The following is a 14,784-nucleotide window of genomic DNA, read 5'->3' as shown; positions in this document are numbered from 1 at the left end:
TCGGAAGGCAGCCCCCTCCCTGGCAAAGCACAGCATCTCTGCTCCCTAGGGCCTCCGCGCTGCCTGTGGCCGAGCGGGTCAGATTGATGCCGGGGCAAGCGGCGGCAAGACAGTTGTGACGGGCCTCAGGCCCCACCTGCCAATAGAGCCTTTTCGGTCATAAAGAACGTTTTTGAACTGCACCTCACGGACTTCTGTGTCTATTTCTCAATCGGTCAGAGGAGAAGAAAGGAGCATTATGAATGGATCCTCCCGAAACCCCAACATTTATCACCGTATTCCCAGAACCCCAAAGTGCCAGGAACATAACAGGGACTCATCAATATTTGCTGAATGGAAAAAAAGGGACAGAGCAAGATTCACACTCAGGTCTGCCTTCCACCAAGGCCCCGCCACTGTTTCTAGACCTTGTCTAGGAGGGGGGGCTGGAGGGAGCCGGGGTGGGGGGGGGCAGAGGAGGCGTGGGGTCGCCCAGACGCCCGGCTCTCTTGCCCTTGCGCAGAGACAAGTTCCCCGGGGGCCCCAGCCCAGGGGCGAGGTCGGCCGCTGCCCCAGGAGGAAGCCGGGGCCGGGCCGGGAAGGTGCAAATCTCTGCACGTGAGCCTGCCAGCCTCGTCTCATCACAACCCTGTGTGTTTTGACTGAGAAGCTCTACCTGCCTCTCGGGATTGATGTGAAGATTAATGCCTGTTTAGCAAATTACAGCTTCCCCGGCACCTCCTGCTCCTGGGAGAGAAGGAGCCTTGGAAACGGAAAATAAAAACAAATCTCAGCGCTCCGTGTCAAGGCTTGGCCGTGGCCATGACAGCTGGGCCCGACTCGACAGAGCGTGGAGGCTTAGCAAAGCCAGGTGAGGCCCGGGATGCGCCAGCACCAAGGCCGAGGCGATGCCAGGCCCCCCCCTCGGGCTCTGGGGGTGTGCGGGGGCTGAGGGAGGGGCGCGCGGGGTGGGGGGGGGCAGGGCTTTGCTGAAAAGGTGGCCAAGGGCAGCTGGGGGCCAGGGCCTGTATCGGCTAAAGGCCGGAGCAGAATGGGGGTGGGGAGGGGGAGGGGAGGGGAGCCCCGCCCCCACACGGGAGGGCTGGCTCAGTCCGCCCCTCTCCCAGGCTGTTTCTGTGGTCTCCAGGGCAGGGAGGCTGATTCCTTTCTTCTCAGGAACTCAGAGACGGAATCCAGGGATTACGGCGACTTTTGCTCCAGCCACGTGGGGTTCTTGAGAGATGGATGTCGGAGATGGTGGCAGGTGAACGCTCAGCCGATCGTGTGGGAATAAACTGCCCACAGAGGAGCTCCCTTGTGGCCTAGTGGGTTAAGGACCTGGCCTTGTCACTGCTGTGGCTTGGGTTCGATTCCTGGTCGGGGAAGGGGGAACTTCCGCCTGCCAAGGGAGCGGCCACACACAAAATAGGGAGTGAGCCCACAGAGAAGGCTGAGGACAGGTCTGAAGGGAGAGAGCCCGCTGCAGGCACAGGAGTGGCCCTGATGTCGCTGATGGAGGGCCCCAGGACTCCCAGTTTCTGTGCAGGCCAGCCAGCGGGGTCCACTGTGAGCTCGGGTGACCTCCGCCAGAGGGCTGCCTTCTGGCCTCTGCACGCAGGCCAAGTTCTCAGCAGGCAGCAGGCTGTTGGCAGGAGTCAGGAGATAATTACTCAGCTCCTGGCCCCGAGGCGGGGGACTCCGAGGCAGGCGTGTTGAACCCCATGGCGGCGGGTGGCAGTGACTCTCTCCTTCCCTTCTCTCCGTCCCCACCCCCAACCTCCCCGAACAAACCAGTTTATGCTCAGATTTTGCCCTCAGAGTCTGCTTCTGAGGAAGCCCAAACTAGGTCACAACGGAAAGGAGGGATCTGAGGAAGCGAGAGTCTGGAAGACACCGCAGGACGAGCAAAAACAAACCTAGTGGTTGCTGCTTAGGACAGAGAAAGGTGTTATGTCCACACTCATCAAAGTCTTCTTTTTAAAATAAAAAAAAAAAAGCCCGATCCAGATTCTCTCCCTTATGAACAGTCTGTCTTTCCAGAACAGCAGCAATGTGCTAAAAGAACTTAACCCATCTGTGACTGAGAAGATTTCCTGGTGACAGGAACCTGGCCCTGGCCAGCCTGGAGAGTGCGGCTGGCCACTTCCCCACTGGGCGCCCAGCAGGCTGGGGACACAGAGTCTTCTCTATGGATCAGGCGCCTCCTCGCCCCCTGCACCCTCTTCTAGATGGACTCTGGGATCTGGAACCCTTGGATGCCTTATGCAAGACAGGTCCTCGCCGGAGGCATGGCCCTTGGTCATCTGGAGGACAGATTTTTAAAGGACTGCCATCGGGATTTGCAGGGACTGGTTTGGGGAAGACCTTTTTTTTTTTCATCTTTTTAGGGCCGCACCTGCAGCATACGGAGGTTCCCAGGCTAGGGGGCGAATCAGAGCTGCAGCTGCTGGCCTACGCCAGAGCCACAGCAACGTGGGATCCAAGCCGTGTCTGCGACCTACCCCACAGCTCATGGCAATGCCGGATCCTTAACCCATGGAGCGAGGCCAGGGATCAAACCCACATCCTCGTGGGTGCGAGTGAGGTTCGTTACTGCTGAGCCACAAGGGGAACTCCTGGGGAAGAATTTGATGGCTTTACTTCACTTCCTGTCCCAGCCCTAGGCCACAGCTCAGAGTCTCAGAGGTTGCCCAGGGCAGGAATGGAAAGCCTTGGGGACCGGAAACCCAACCTGTTGATTTTGCAAATAAGAGGCCTGTACTCTTCTTCGATAGAGACAGTTTGGGCCATGGGGTGAGCAAAGCGAGGTTTGGGGCTCCCAGAGGCGCATTCAGAAGGGGGTAGCCCCCCAGAGGCATCTTCATCCCCGCCCCTCCCCCCCCGGAAGCAAGGAGCCCAGAGTCGGGGAGGGGCGCTGCGCGGTGAGGTAGCGAGGCTACAGAGTGGGAGGGAGGAAATGGGGCAAACTCCTGGGGAGTTCCCGTCGTGGCTCCGGGGTTAACAAATCCGACTAGGAACCATGAGGTTGCGGGTTCGATCCCTGGCCTTGCTCCGGGGGTTAAGGATCCGGTGTTGTCATGAGATGTGGTGTAGGCTGCAGACGCAGCTCGGATCCCGCGTTGCTGTGGCTCTGGCGTAGGCCGGTGGATACAGCTCCGATTAGACCCCTAGCCTGGGAACCTCCAGATGCCGCGGGAGCGGCCCTAGAAAACGCAAAAAGACAAAAAAAAAAAAAAAAAAAAAAAAAAAGACAAAAAAAAAAGTGACTCCTGGGGGTGCCCGGGCTGTCCCCTTCGCCACCTCATGTACCCCTCCCATTTACTCCATGAACGGGGATCTGCTGTCCCCATTTTACACATGAGGACACTGAGGCGTTCCACCAAAGTCAGCAAAGCCAAGAGGGGAAGAGGCCAGGTCTCGAACCCAGACCTTTCTGGTTTCTGAGCCCATGCCGATGCTTTTTCCCACCAAACGTTGCACGGTCCCTCTAGGGGTCTGAAGAGCCAGACACCAGCTCCTGTCCTGGACCCCAGGGGGGCTGCAGACTGCCGCATCTCTTGGAAGGTCAGTGTCCTCATCTGTAAAGGCGGGCGAGCAGGACGTCCCCCAAGTCTTCTGTTCCCAACCCTGGACGGGCGGAGGGCAGCGGGGGGTCCTGTGCTCTAGCAGAGGCCCATTGGGAGCTGGAAGATGCAGGCCCCGCGTGTGGGCTCGGCCTGATTGCCAGGGACTTGACGTGGCTGGTTTCTCACGGATCAGGCTGTTCTGTGGGGGAGTCCAGCCCCCGTCCCCACCAGTCCCAATTCCCAGAAGCGTCCATGTGAACTGTCTGCGGCGCTGACTCTCTCAGGCCCGTTCCTGCAGCCCTGCTGTTCCGCTTTAGTTCCTTCTGCATAAGAAGCCACCACCATCCTGAGCAGCAACTGGTTCCTTATATTGCACAGCTTCCTAGGTCAGGAATTGGGGCGGGGTTTGACCGCACCACTCCTCTGCTTCTGGCGGCACTGAGGGAGCTGTTCCGATGGCAGATGGACTGTTCTGGAGGCTTCCCTCACACGTCTAGAACCTTGGCTGGGCTGTCTGGCAGGCTGGGCTCAGAGGGAGCTTTCCAGCGTCGGGTCGCAGAGCAGGCGCACTTCTCACAGGATGACCCCGGGCTCGAAAAGCAAATGTTCCAGAGAACCAGGAGGAAGTTGTGTGGCCTTTGATGACCAAAAGCCTCAGAGGTTACATCGGGCGCCTCAGCAGTCACAAGCCCACCCAGGTTCAAGGGGAGAGACCATAAACCCCACCCCTCATTGAAAGGAGTGTCAAAGACTGAAGGCCATGTTTTAAAAGTGTTATAATGGCCCAGCTGTCCAAGTCTGCCCTCAGCCTTCCATGCTCCACCCCTTCGTCTATACTCCTCCTCCTCTGCCCCCAGCTGCTCCCCCGCCAGCAAGACAGCCAATGCTCACCTCCTCTCTTAGGAATGATCTGAAACGCTCATCATTAAGTATCAGGGTCTTCACGTGTTACTCCCCTGAGGGGCGTTTTTACTTGGAAATTGTGGCTCAAGAATGGTGTGGCATAACCAAAGGAATGCATTGCTAATGGTGGAATTTTAGGCATTTACCACAGGACAGTAGGGGATATATTTTTCAGCCAAGGAACTTTCCTGCTGCAGACAGCTGGCTGTTCAATCTGCCCTGAGCCCATAAACACCAAACCGTGGCCAAACTGGGACTCTCAAAGCAGCCTGGACAGCAGCTTCTGCATAGCGGCTCCCCAGCCATCTCTGAGAATTCATACCCAGCTGGCAGAAGGGGACGAGGTGATGGCTGGGCCACCCTGGTGGCCAGCTCAGACCTACCCAGATGGAGGGCTCCACGGCATAAGGGGCAAGAATGAAGTGGGGTGCACAGAATTCAAGTTTGTTTGAAAGCGAAAATATTTACGTAGCACGGGCTGCCGCAGAGCATTCTGCCTTCTCCTCATTATTTTGTTTCTCAGCACTAACCTGTATGCTAGAAACAAAGACCATTCCAAAAACCCCAAAGCAATTAGGGAATAATGCCCCAATAGAGAATATTAATTTTAAGTGTATGGGGGGGAGGACCCCCCCCATCTGCTTCTCCCTCTCTCCGCATCACACCAGGACTTGATCTGATTAGTTTTCTTGGTTTGGTTTCGCTGGATGTTAGGATAAAGTGGGTATGGCCAGTATATTTCAAGTTTTTTTCAGATAAATCTCAGAAATTTTCACACAGATTCCTTTTTTTTTTTTTTAATTTTCTTTTTATGGCCACACCTGCAGCATGTGGAGGTTCCCAGGCTCGGAGTGGAATCGGAGCTACAGTCGCTAGACTACACCACAGCTACAGCCATGCCAGATCCTTAATCACTGAGTGAGGCCACAGACACTATGACGGATTCTTAACCCACTGAACCACAATGAGAACTCCACACAGAGGCCCCTTTATAACGTACCTTTTTTTTTTTGGCTGTATTTGCAGCACGAGAGAGTTCCCAGGCCAGGGATCAAACCCACGCCACAGCAGTGACAATGATCAAACCCGAACCATAGCAATGACAGTGCCAGATCCTTAACTGCTAGGCCACCAGGGAACTCCTTAACATTATTTAGCTTTTTAGGGCCACACGTGTGTCATATGAAGTTCCCAGGCTAGGTATTGAATTGGAGCTGCAGCTGCCGGCCTGCACCACAACCACGGCAACACCAGATCTGAGCCACCTCTGCGACCTACACCACAGCTCATGGCAATGTCGGAGCCTTAACCCACTGAGCGAGGCCAGGAATCGAACCCACATCCTCATGGATACCAGCCAGGTTCACTGCTGCTGAGCCACAACAGGAGCTCCCTTAATGTACCTTTTAAACCAAAGCTGAGAGTGCCTGGTTTCAGGGGGAAAGGCGAAGAGACATCTGGGAGGTTCTAAGAGGAGACACCAAAGACATTACAGGTAATTTTAAGTGAGCACTCACAACGCGCAGGCATCATTTCTAAGTGTTTAAGTTCTAAGGGTTTTCCGTGCATTGACTCCGTGGAACTCTCACGGCAACCCGGGAGCCGGGGGCCAGAATGGTCCCCACCTGACAAGGGAGGATTCTGAGGCAGGAGAGGTTAAGCAAACAGCCCGAAGACACGGAGCTGGGAGGGGGCAGAGGGGAGATTTGAAGCCAGGTAGTTTGTTTCCAGCGTCTGTGGATCTGCTAGACCACAGACTGACTCTGGCCCTCTGCCTTTAGCCTGTACTTCTGGGATCAATTCTGAGCAAATTTAGGCCAAGGCTGATCTCAATAGATGAGGGGGCCTTGTGTGGGCTGGTGAGGAAGAAGTAACTAGAAAGGCTGCCTCTGCTTCAGATGCATAAGAGGCTCCGGGCTGCTTAGACAACAAAACTAAAGCCGCCCTGTTGCAACATTCAGGACAGGTGTCTGTCTGGATGGTGAAAACAGCAAGTTCTGCTCAGATCTGTCCAGCCTCTAAACCTTGCAGAGACCCTGTGGCCATAAGAACTCCCCATGCCTCCTTGACCAAATGCTTCTAGGAACATTCTTCCCAGGCCACACAAAGCCTGCCTGTGCCATTAACCCTGGAAGGGCCAGACCTGGCCCAGGCTCTGTGGTTCGGCAAAACAGAAAGCTCCTGCTGCCTGGACTTCACTTTGCAAACAGTGCCGGTGTTTGGTTGAGCATGATTTCTGGGTCTCGGTGCAAAGGACATCGCTAGGAGCCAGGAGATCCCGGGTCTGGTCCCCGCATTGCTGTTAACTTGCTGCGGGATCTTGGGTATCTCACTTCTCCCTCTCTCTGAGTTTGTTACAGCATCTTAGAAACTTGCATTATTTGACCTTCAAGGTCCCACCAGACCTGAAATCTGATGATTCTTACATGAGTCACAAAAGTGAGTCAACGAAACCTCTCAAACCCCAGGATCAATTTAAGCTTGGAGAGAGTAAGCGAGTATGGAAGGAAGGAGTTGACGTAGGCTAGACAGTTTGGAAACAGGACAGATGGATGAAGCTGTAGGATTCCCAATCTGCAGAACCAACATACCCCCTTCCACCCCATGCCTCTCTGCCTTATGAGATTTTTGAGTCAAAACCCTGTTAATAGCGACAAATTTCTCATTGCAGAGTGGCTTCCATCCAGAAAGATTTGAATGCAAATCGTCCTAAGAGACTTATTATTAAATTCATACTAAGGTGTAAATGACTCACATGAAATGCATTCCGAAGAGCCGGTTTCAAAGGTTGGGAGCCTGGGTCTAGGAGCTTAAAGACACAGAGAAGAAGGAGCATCCTGAAGAGCAGAGACTACACAAGAGTCCAATAGCACGATCGGACTACAGTCCAACATCGCTTTATACACCATTGTCCTCGTCTTCCCCATTCTGATGCAGGAGCTGTGCTGGTGAGATTTCTGGTCTCAAGAATCAGAGAGGAGAGGCCCATCAAGCTGAGATACCGGGGAGGCACCTGACGGAGCTGTGTCTGCCAAGCCTGCCTTGTGTCCAGGTAACCAGCCAGAAAGACGACCTTGTTTCCTCAAGGGCTGGGGAGGGAGACACGGGCCCGGCTGGCTTGGAGCCCAAGGTAGAGGGGCGCGGGGAGGGGAGCCAGGATGTGCTGAGCTGGCAGGTTGAGCACTGCCCGTGCACAGCTCTGCATACATTTTGTGCCTTCGATGTCCTCACCTTGGAGGAGAGTCGTAGCTTGTGTTCTAACCAGCTGTCCCAGTGTGTGAGGTTTCACATGATTTACTAAAGGGGGGGAAACATTTGTTTCTTGCCGCAGACATCCAAGAGAGCCCTCGTGATGCATGGCAGAGGAATTGGCACAGAGGCTGCTGGAGCCCTGGCCCTGATGGCGATCATCATGCTCTGAGCATCAAGGAGGGAGGGAAGCAGGGGCTGGAGCCCAGGGGGCCCCCGAGCGGAGACAGAGCCGAGGTGGGGAGGAGGGACGGAATCGGTTGTGCTTGTCACCACGCTCCAGACTCATCCAGCCTCGGGCAGGGGAGCCTGGCCAGCAGGTCTGAGAAAGCCATCGCAGAGCTCTAGCTGCGGTGGCCTTCCCAGGCGAGCCATGCGGCTGTGAAGTCTGGTGTGAAGATGCTCTTCTAGCACCTCGCACACACTGAGCGCTCAAAAACGGACGGCACCACCACTAGTTATCACCTCTCGCGAGAGGCCGGGGGTCTTCGGGACGGGGAGGGGGAGGCCTGCTTGCCCTGGCCGGGCCCCTCCCGCCCCTCAGCTCCTGTTCTTGCCTTTTGTTCCTCCGAACCCATGTGCAAACGCTGGCTTTGCTGCATCACCTGGCTGAGCCCCAGGGTCATGGCACTTACCTAGCCCTGGGCGATGCTCGGAGCGTGGTGGCAATGGTTTCTAGGCAACACTACCCTTCTGGGAGCACCTTGGACTGTGGGCCGGGCCTTGAAGAGGTCTGAAGGCTGAAGTTTGATAGGGGCCTGGTGCCAAAGCAGCTGTCGGAACCAGGGCTGGGGGGGGGGCATCCAGATGGGACGGTGAGCGTGGCCAGGCCCCAAGCTCCAGGCACTTCAGCCTCAGCAGCCACGGTGGCAGATGCTAGGACAGCCAACTGGGCAGATGCCAGGGGCCCGGCGTGGCCTGGCTGATGGAGGATTGTACCACTGGGGATGCAGAAGGGTGGCTGGCAGCAGGGCCCCGCACCCCAGGAGAGGGATTCAAAGTCAGGATTCTGCAGGCATGCTGAAACCATGGTGGCCCTCTGGTCCTTTCGGTAGTGGTGAGGGGATGAGGCAGGCAGCACGGAAGCAGAAGGCCCTTCAGGAGCCCATGTCCCAGGTGGGGGGCTTGGCCAGGAAGACCCGTTTCCAAAGACCTGGGCCCAAGGTAGGAGGGACACAGCTGGCCTGAGCCACCAGCAGCTTCGGGGCCTCCTGTCCCTGCCCTGGCCAGTGTTTTTGTTTTTGCTTTTCTTTGCTTTTTAGGGCTGCATCAGCAGCACATGAAAGTTCCCAGGCTAAGGGTCGAATCGGAGTTGTAGCCACTGGCCTACACCACAGCCACAGCAACACAAGATCCAAGCTGCATCTGTGGCCTATCCCACGGCTCATGGCAATGTTGGATCCTTAACCCACTGAGCAAGGCCAGGGATCAATCCCACATCCTTGTGGATACTAGTCAGGTTCCTAGCCCACTGAGCCACAACAGAAACTCCTGCCCTGGCCAGTGTTGACTGCACCACATCAGATCAAGAGCTTCCTGAGGTCTTGGACAGGACTGACAGACAGAAGGGTCAAGCTGGTGGCCAGAACGGCTCCAGGTGCAACATGCATGCTTAATACCCATCCACACGGGCACCACAGGGAATGGGATTGAGCAGCATTTTGGCGACGTCACCTTTCCCAGCAGAGAATTCCGTGGGCTTTATTTCGATCCCCAACACGAAGGCCATGAAAGGCTATGGAACTCTGGCTTAGGAGCTCTACGGACAAAGCAGATGCCACCCCGGGTTTCCAGGGAGCGGAATTCGCTCATCCTGATTCCTGTGGTTACGCTTGCAGAACGAAAGGATTCCTCCATAGCCATGTCATTTCAACAGCGCGGTGGCGAGGAGCAGCGAGGGACCTTCTCCAGCGTCCTATTTATGAAAACAATAGCTCAAGTTCACGGTATTAACCGTCACCACAGGCACTGCCCTTCTCCCGACTCGCCCTCTCCCCACGCATATAAATAGGCGCGCACACATAAATACGTACAAACACACACACTCAAAATACACATACACCCAAACACAAACTCACAGAAATGCACACACACACACACACACACATGCAGAAACAGATTCAGACACGTACACACGTCTTGATGAAAATGGAGAATTTCAGTTTGGAGGAAAAAAGCAGAGCAAGCAGATTTCCTGCTCCTTAGGAAGACAGTGTGGACAGAACCTCTTCCCGGCATTGGGATAAAGGTTCTCCATCCTATTCTGGTGCCTTCCAGCTCTTTTTGGACTCTGTAGGATAAAGGACAGAGAGGCGGGCACTGCTGGGCCCCATCTGGCTCTGTGTTCCCTGACTGCCGAGGTCGTGGGCTCTTGGCAGAGGTGAGCCGAGGGTGCTGGCTGCTGAAAAATTTAAAGCAAACTCTTGCTGCCATGCTGGCAATCAGAAGATGACTATCAGGCGTCAGTGCTTCTGCCGAACTGGTGGAAACCCACCTGCCTGTGAGGCTGACGGCGGAACCACGGATGGTACCGTTTTATGAGCTTCAAACCTGAAAACGTCCTTGGGTTCTACTCACCAATATGCCTTCCGGCTTCCTTGGTCTTCCTGGCCAGGATGGGAAACGCATCGTACCACTCAGGGTCCAGTGCAAGGAACGGAGACTGCTCCAGGTATTTTAAGCAGAAAGGGATTTAATACAGGGAAGCTGGTGCTTACAGAATCACTGGAAGGGGCAGTTGTTCCCTGAAGCCACTGTAACAAAATGACCACGAACTGGCTGGCTTACCACAACAGGAGTGAATCCTCTCACTGTTCTGGAAGCCAGAAGTCTGAAGTCAAGGTCGGGCCACGCTCCCTCAGGAGAATCCTCTACCTCTTCCAGCTTCCGGCGGCTGTCAGCATGCTTTGTCGCTGCATTGCTCCTGTCCCTGCCTCTGTCTTGCCCTGGTCCTCCGATCTCTGTTTTCTCCTCATCTGTCTAAGGGCATCTATCATTGGATTTAGGGCCTACCGAGGTCATCCAGGATAATCTCATCTCCAGATCCTTAACCTAATTCCATCTGTAAAACCTCTTTTTGCCAAATAAGGTCCCACGTACAGGTTCCAGGCAATGGGACATGGACATAGCTTTTGGGAGGCTACCATCCAACCCATTACAGGAGGGCCGTTGTGGAAACTCTAGGCTGGATCTCCAGGAATGACGCCCAGAATCCTGCAATCCTGACTTGCTGGGGAGCCACCTTCTTTGCCACATGTGGGAAGGCCAGGAGCCACCAATAGAGCAGCTGTGTCTAAAAACTCATGGCTGGAGCTGTGAGCTTGAAATCAGGATGCTGCCTCGGCTGCGGCAGCAACTGTCTCTGGACACGGACAAAATGTGAGTGGACACTGGAATGCTGCCACAAAAAATTCCACGTCTTCTCGAGCCCATCGGTGGCCCGGCAAAGTCGACTACACAGAGTAGATGGCTGTGGTGGGTTCCTCTGCATTGTCCATCTAGCATCCACTCATTTAATTTCCAGGAAAACCTTCGGGTTTTCACCTGGGGAGACGCTCTGTGTCAGCTCCCCGTGGCTCTGTAACGAACTCTCCCCAAACTCCATGACTTCAAACAAGGACCGTTATTTCTCACGGTTCTGGGTGCTGACTAGGCTCCGCCGGGCGGTTCTTCTGCTCCTTGTAGTGTCTGGAGGCCCAGCCGTCTGGACTGTCCTAGACGGCTCACCCACGCAGCTGGCAGTAGTGCTGGGTGCTGGCTGGGAGACCGGCGGAGCGTATTGGCCAAGATTCTCCCCTGCATGAGCTTCTCCACATGGCAGCCACACTCTTCTTTGCTCCTGCCTGGTTCTCAGATCTGTGGCTGGGCACCTAAGGCCGATGACACAGCCTTGTTCTCCATAAGCTCACAGCTCGCTCGGATGTGTGGCCCCGAGAGGATGGGGCCAGGAGACCCTCCGCCCCTAGGCTGGGCGGCGATCTCCATCTGCGATGGATGGATTGCAAAATTAGCCCCATATTCTTCCCCGCCCTTTGGTAATGCTCTCCCACGCTGACCTTGAACGTGGACATTGACTTTACATGGTGTCACATCTACCATGTTTGGGGGCCAAAACAAGGCATAAGGCTGGCCTCGGTTCAAGGGGAGGGGAAAAACTCTGCCTCTCAGCGGGAGGAGTGGCAAAGAAGTTGTGGGCAACTTTCACCCACCACTCACCCCAACTACTCTCAAGCCATGGGGTGCTGGTGGAGCTGACACCCCTGCCCAGAGTGGCGTGTGACGCATGCCGGGCCTGTCAGAACCTTTTTTTCCCCCCCAGCATCAGTGATTGGATCAGAGATGGTCACCTGATGCCAGTCAGGTCAAAATAGCCATCGGACTCACTTTTGGGGACTTTTTTTTAGAGTCCTTAGGAAAATAGCCTCTTTGCTTTCCATGCCAAACCAGAAGCCGAGTAAATATAAGGAGATGCTGCCACCATCTTGCCTAAGAATGAAGCCAGGGCCAGGAGGAGAGAGAGGGGGCAACTGAGTCCGGACGACACGAGTTAATGCCTGAATACATCTCATCCGACTTGGACAGCTGGTGGGCATCCCTGAGCTGATCCTGCTGCCCGGGAAGTGTGCCAGGGAAAACGGTTAGGGCTCTACCTGTCCTTCCTCACTACCCACTGCCAGGTGGTATGTTGGAGCGAACGCAAACCTCAGGTGGAATCTGACCAGCTGGATGATCATTTATTAGGAAGCAGGGACAAGGACAGTACCCTGTTCCCGCAGGCTTGCTAAGGGCCCGTTCTGTCCGCGGGCACTCTGACAGGTCCTCTGCATGCAGGCTTCATTCTGACGGAGATGCAGGGCCACTCTCTCGGCGGGGTCAGCCAAGCTTCTGGAGGGATCAGACACCACGGACCCCTGAAGATGGGGAAATGGTCGGAGGCCAAACGGAACTCCAGGTTAGAGTGTTGAGCGGAGGGCGCCAAGAGCTTGTGATCTTTTTCTTTTTAAATTGAAGTATAATTGATGTACAACATTGTATTAGCTTCAAGTGTACGGCAAAGTGATCCAGATACATATATTCTTTTGCAGATTCTTTTCCATGATGGTTTATTACAAGATATTGAATGTAGTTCCCTGTGTTATACAGCAGGTCCTTGTTCTCAAACCACATACCTTACTATTTCTAAGATACCTATGCTAATCAAGATGTAGATTTGTTTTTAGTTTTTTCATTTTACAGCCACACCTGTGGCATATGGAAGTTCCTAGGCTAAGGGTCAAATCGGAGCTGCAGCTGAGGCCTACACCACAGCCACAGCAACACCAGATCCGAGCTGCAGCTGGGACCCACGCCACAGCGTGTGGCAACACTGTATCCTTAATCCATTGAGCAAGGCCATGGGTGGAACCTGCATCCTCACAGAGAAAATGCTGGGTCCTTAACTCGCTGTGCCACAACGAGAACTCCCAGGTGTAGATTTAGATCTGGGTATTTGAGGTTCTTCAGTAGCCACTTCCAGAGTGTGGGTTCCTGATTAGCTTCTTCCAAATGCTAATTTACTGCCCCTATGGTAGGTGCACGCGCGCGTGCGCGCGCACACACACACACACACACACACACCCATCACTCTGTATACGTATTTAACAGTAGCTTGTCACACAGATAACACCATTCTGGTAGTATGACATGCCATATGCGACCTTTTCATAAGAAGCTCTCCCTTTCCTTGATTTCACCAAGAGGGAAGGCAAGTGATAAACAATGAAATCTTTGAGCCAATCAGGGGAGACAGATGACAAACAATAAAATCTTTGAGCCAATCAGGGGGAAACTCTGTGATGGGAGGGGCATGGGGGAATCTCATTCTGGGTTCCTCGGAAAACCATGAAAACGTCCCAAGGTATCTAGGAATCCTCTGAATCATGAGGAAAATGATTTGTCAATGCATATTGTGGAGGTGGGGAGAGGGTGGCAGCTTCTATCAGATTCTAAAGAGGATCCTGACACCCCCAGAGGGTGAAGAGTCTTTGAACTCGGCACAGTTTGGCAGAGCAGGTGTAAAGAAACAGCTTGCTTGGAGATGATGGCCTGGGCAAGTGTGAGCAATTTCCTGGTAGCTTCACATCTGCTGGTCCAGGACTTGTGTTCTGCAAAGGAGATTTCAAACAAATCGCGCGAGGGCCGAGAGTGGGTTAAACGTTGAGCATCTGAGACGCAACGGTGTTTTAAATTTCTTAAAAATTGTTCAAAGGTTGTAATGGTAGTAAAAACCATATCTTATAAAATTAACCAAGTATTTTTAAGTGTGCAATGCAGTAGTGTTAAATATATTCACACTGTGGTGCAAGAGATCTCCAGAATTTTTTTCGTCTTGCAAAACTGAAACCGGACTCATTGAACGAGAACTCCTCTTCCCCTCCTCCCCCAGCCCCTGGCAGTCAGCCTTCTGCTTTCTGTCTCTAGGAAGTTGATGATTCTAGGGATCTTGCATAAGAGTAATCATGCAATATTTACTTTTTTGTGACTGACTTCTTTTACTTAGCATAATGTCCTCAGGGTTCAGCCGTGTTGTGGCACGTGTCAGAATTTCTTCCTAAGGCTGAATAATATTCCTGTGTATGGACAGACCACATTTTGTTTATCCTTTTATCCGTTGATGGGCACTTGGGTTGCATCCACCTCTTGGCCACCGTGAATAATGCTGCTATGAACACGGGTGTGAAAAAAAAATCTCTCTGCTCTGCTTTCAATTCTCTTGCATCAATACCCAGAAGTGGAATTGCTGGATCCTACGGTAGTTCTATTTTTAATTTTTTTTTTTTTTGTCTTTTTAGGGCTGCATCCACAGCATTGGAGGTTCCCAGGCTAGGAGTCCAATCGGAGCTGTAGCCACTGGCCTACACCACAGCCACAGCAACACAGGATCCGAGCCGCATCTGCGTCCTACACCACAGCTCACGGCAATGCCAGGTCCTTAACCCACTGAGCGAGGCCAGGGATCGAACCCACAACCTCATGGTTCCTAGTCGGATTCGTTAACCACTGCGCCAAGACAGGAACTCCATCTTTAGGCCATTTTCTACTCTGCTAT

At 53.8% G+C, this 14,784-nt stretch overlaps 2 long non-coding RNA genes across 3 annotated transcripts in view; one reads left to right on the top strand and one right to left on the bottom strand.

Annotated features, from left to right (window-relative positions):
• Positions 1 to 564: 564 nt before the first annotated feature.
• Positions 565 to 14,784, top strand: part of LOC146394556 (uncharacterized) — a 15,887-nt gene continuing 1,667 nt past the window's right edge. Inside the window, exons 1-3 of one of the 2 annotated variants that reach the window (XR_014835346.1) lie at positions 565 to 850; positions 7,386 to 7,500; positions 9,536 to 14,663. This is a non-coding gene — a long non-coding RNA (uncharacterized LOC146394556). Of the gene's footprint in view, positions 851 to 7,385; positions 7,501 to 7,779; positions 14,664 to 14,784 lie in introns of those variants that run through there. The other variant, XR_014835345.1, reaches the window with a different exon arrangement.
• The window catches only part of LOC110257757 (uncharacterized), a 27,977-nt gene continuing 20,524 nt past the window's right edge, over positions 7,332 to 14,784 (bottom strand). Inside the window, exon 4 of the long non-coding RNA XR_014835341.1 lies at positions 7,332 to 9,612. This is a non-coding gene — a long non-coding RNA (uncharacterized LOC110257757). The remainder of the gene's footprint in view (positions 9,613 to 14,784) is intronic.

This window comes from Sus scrofa, chromosome X (assembly GCF_054392235.1).
Source record: "Sus scrofa isolate SSC_HxYL_T2T_F1_AM1 chromosome X, Sscrofa_HxYL_maternal_Yorkshire_Landrace_v2.0, whole genome shotgun sequence".
NCBI lineage: Eukaryota > Metazoa > Chordata > Mammalia > Artiodactyla > Suidae > Sus > Sus scrofa.
This window is presented reverse-complemented; position numbering and strand designations above follow the sequence as displayed.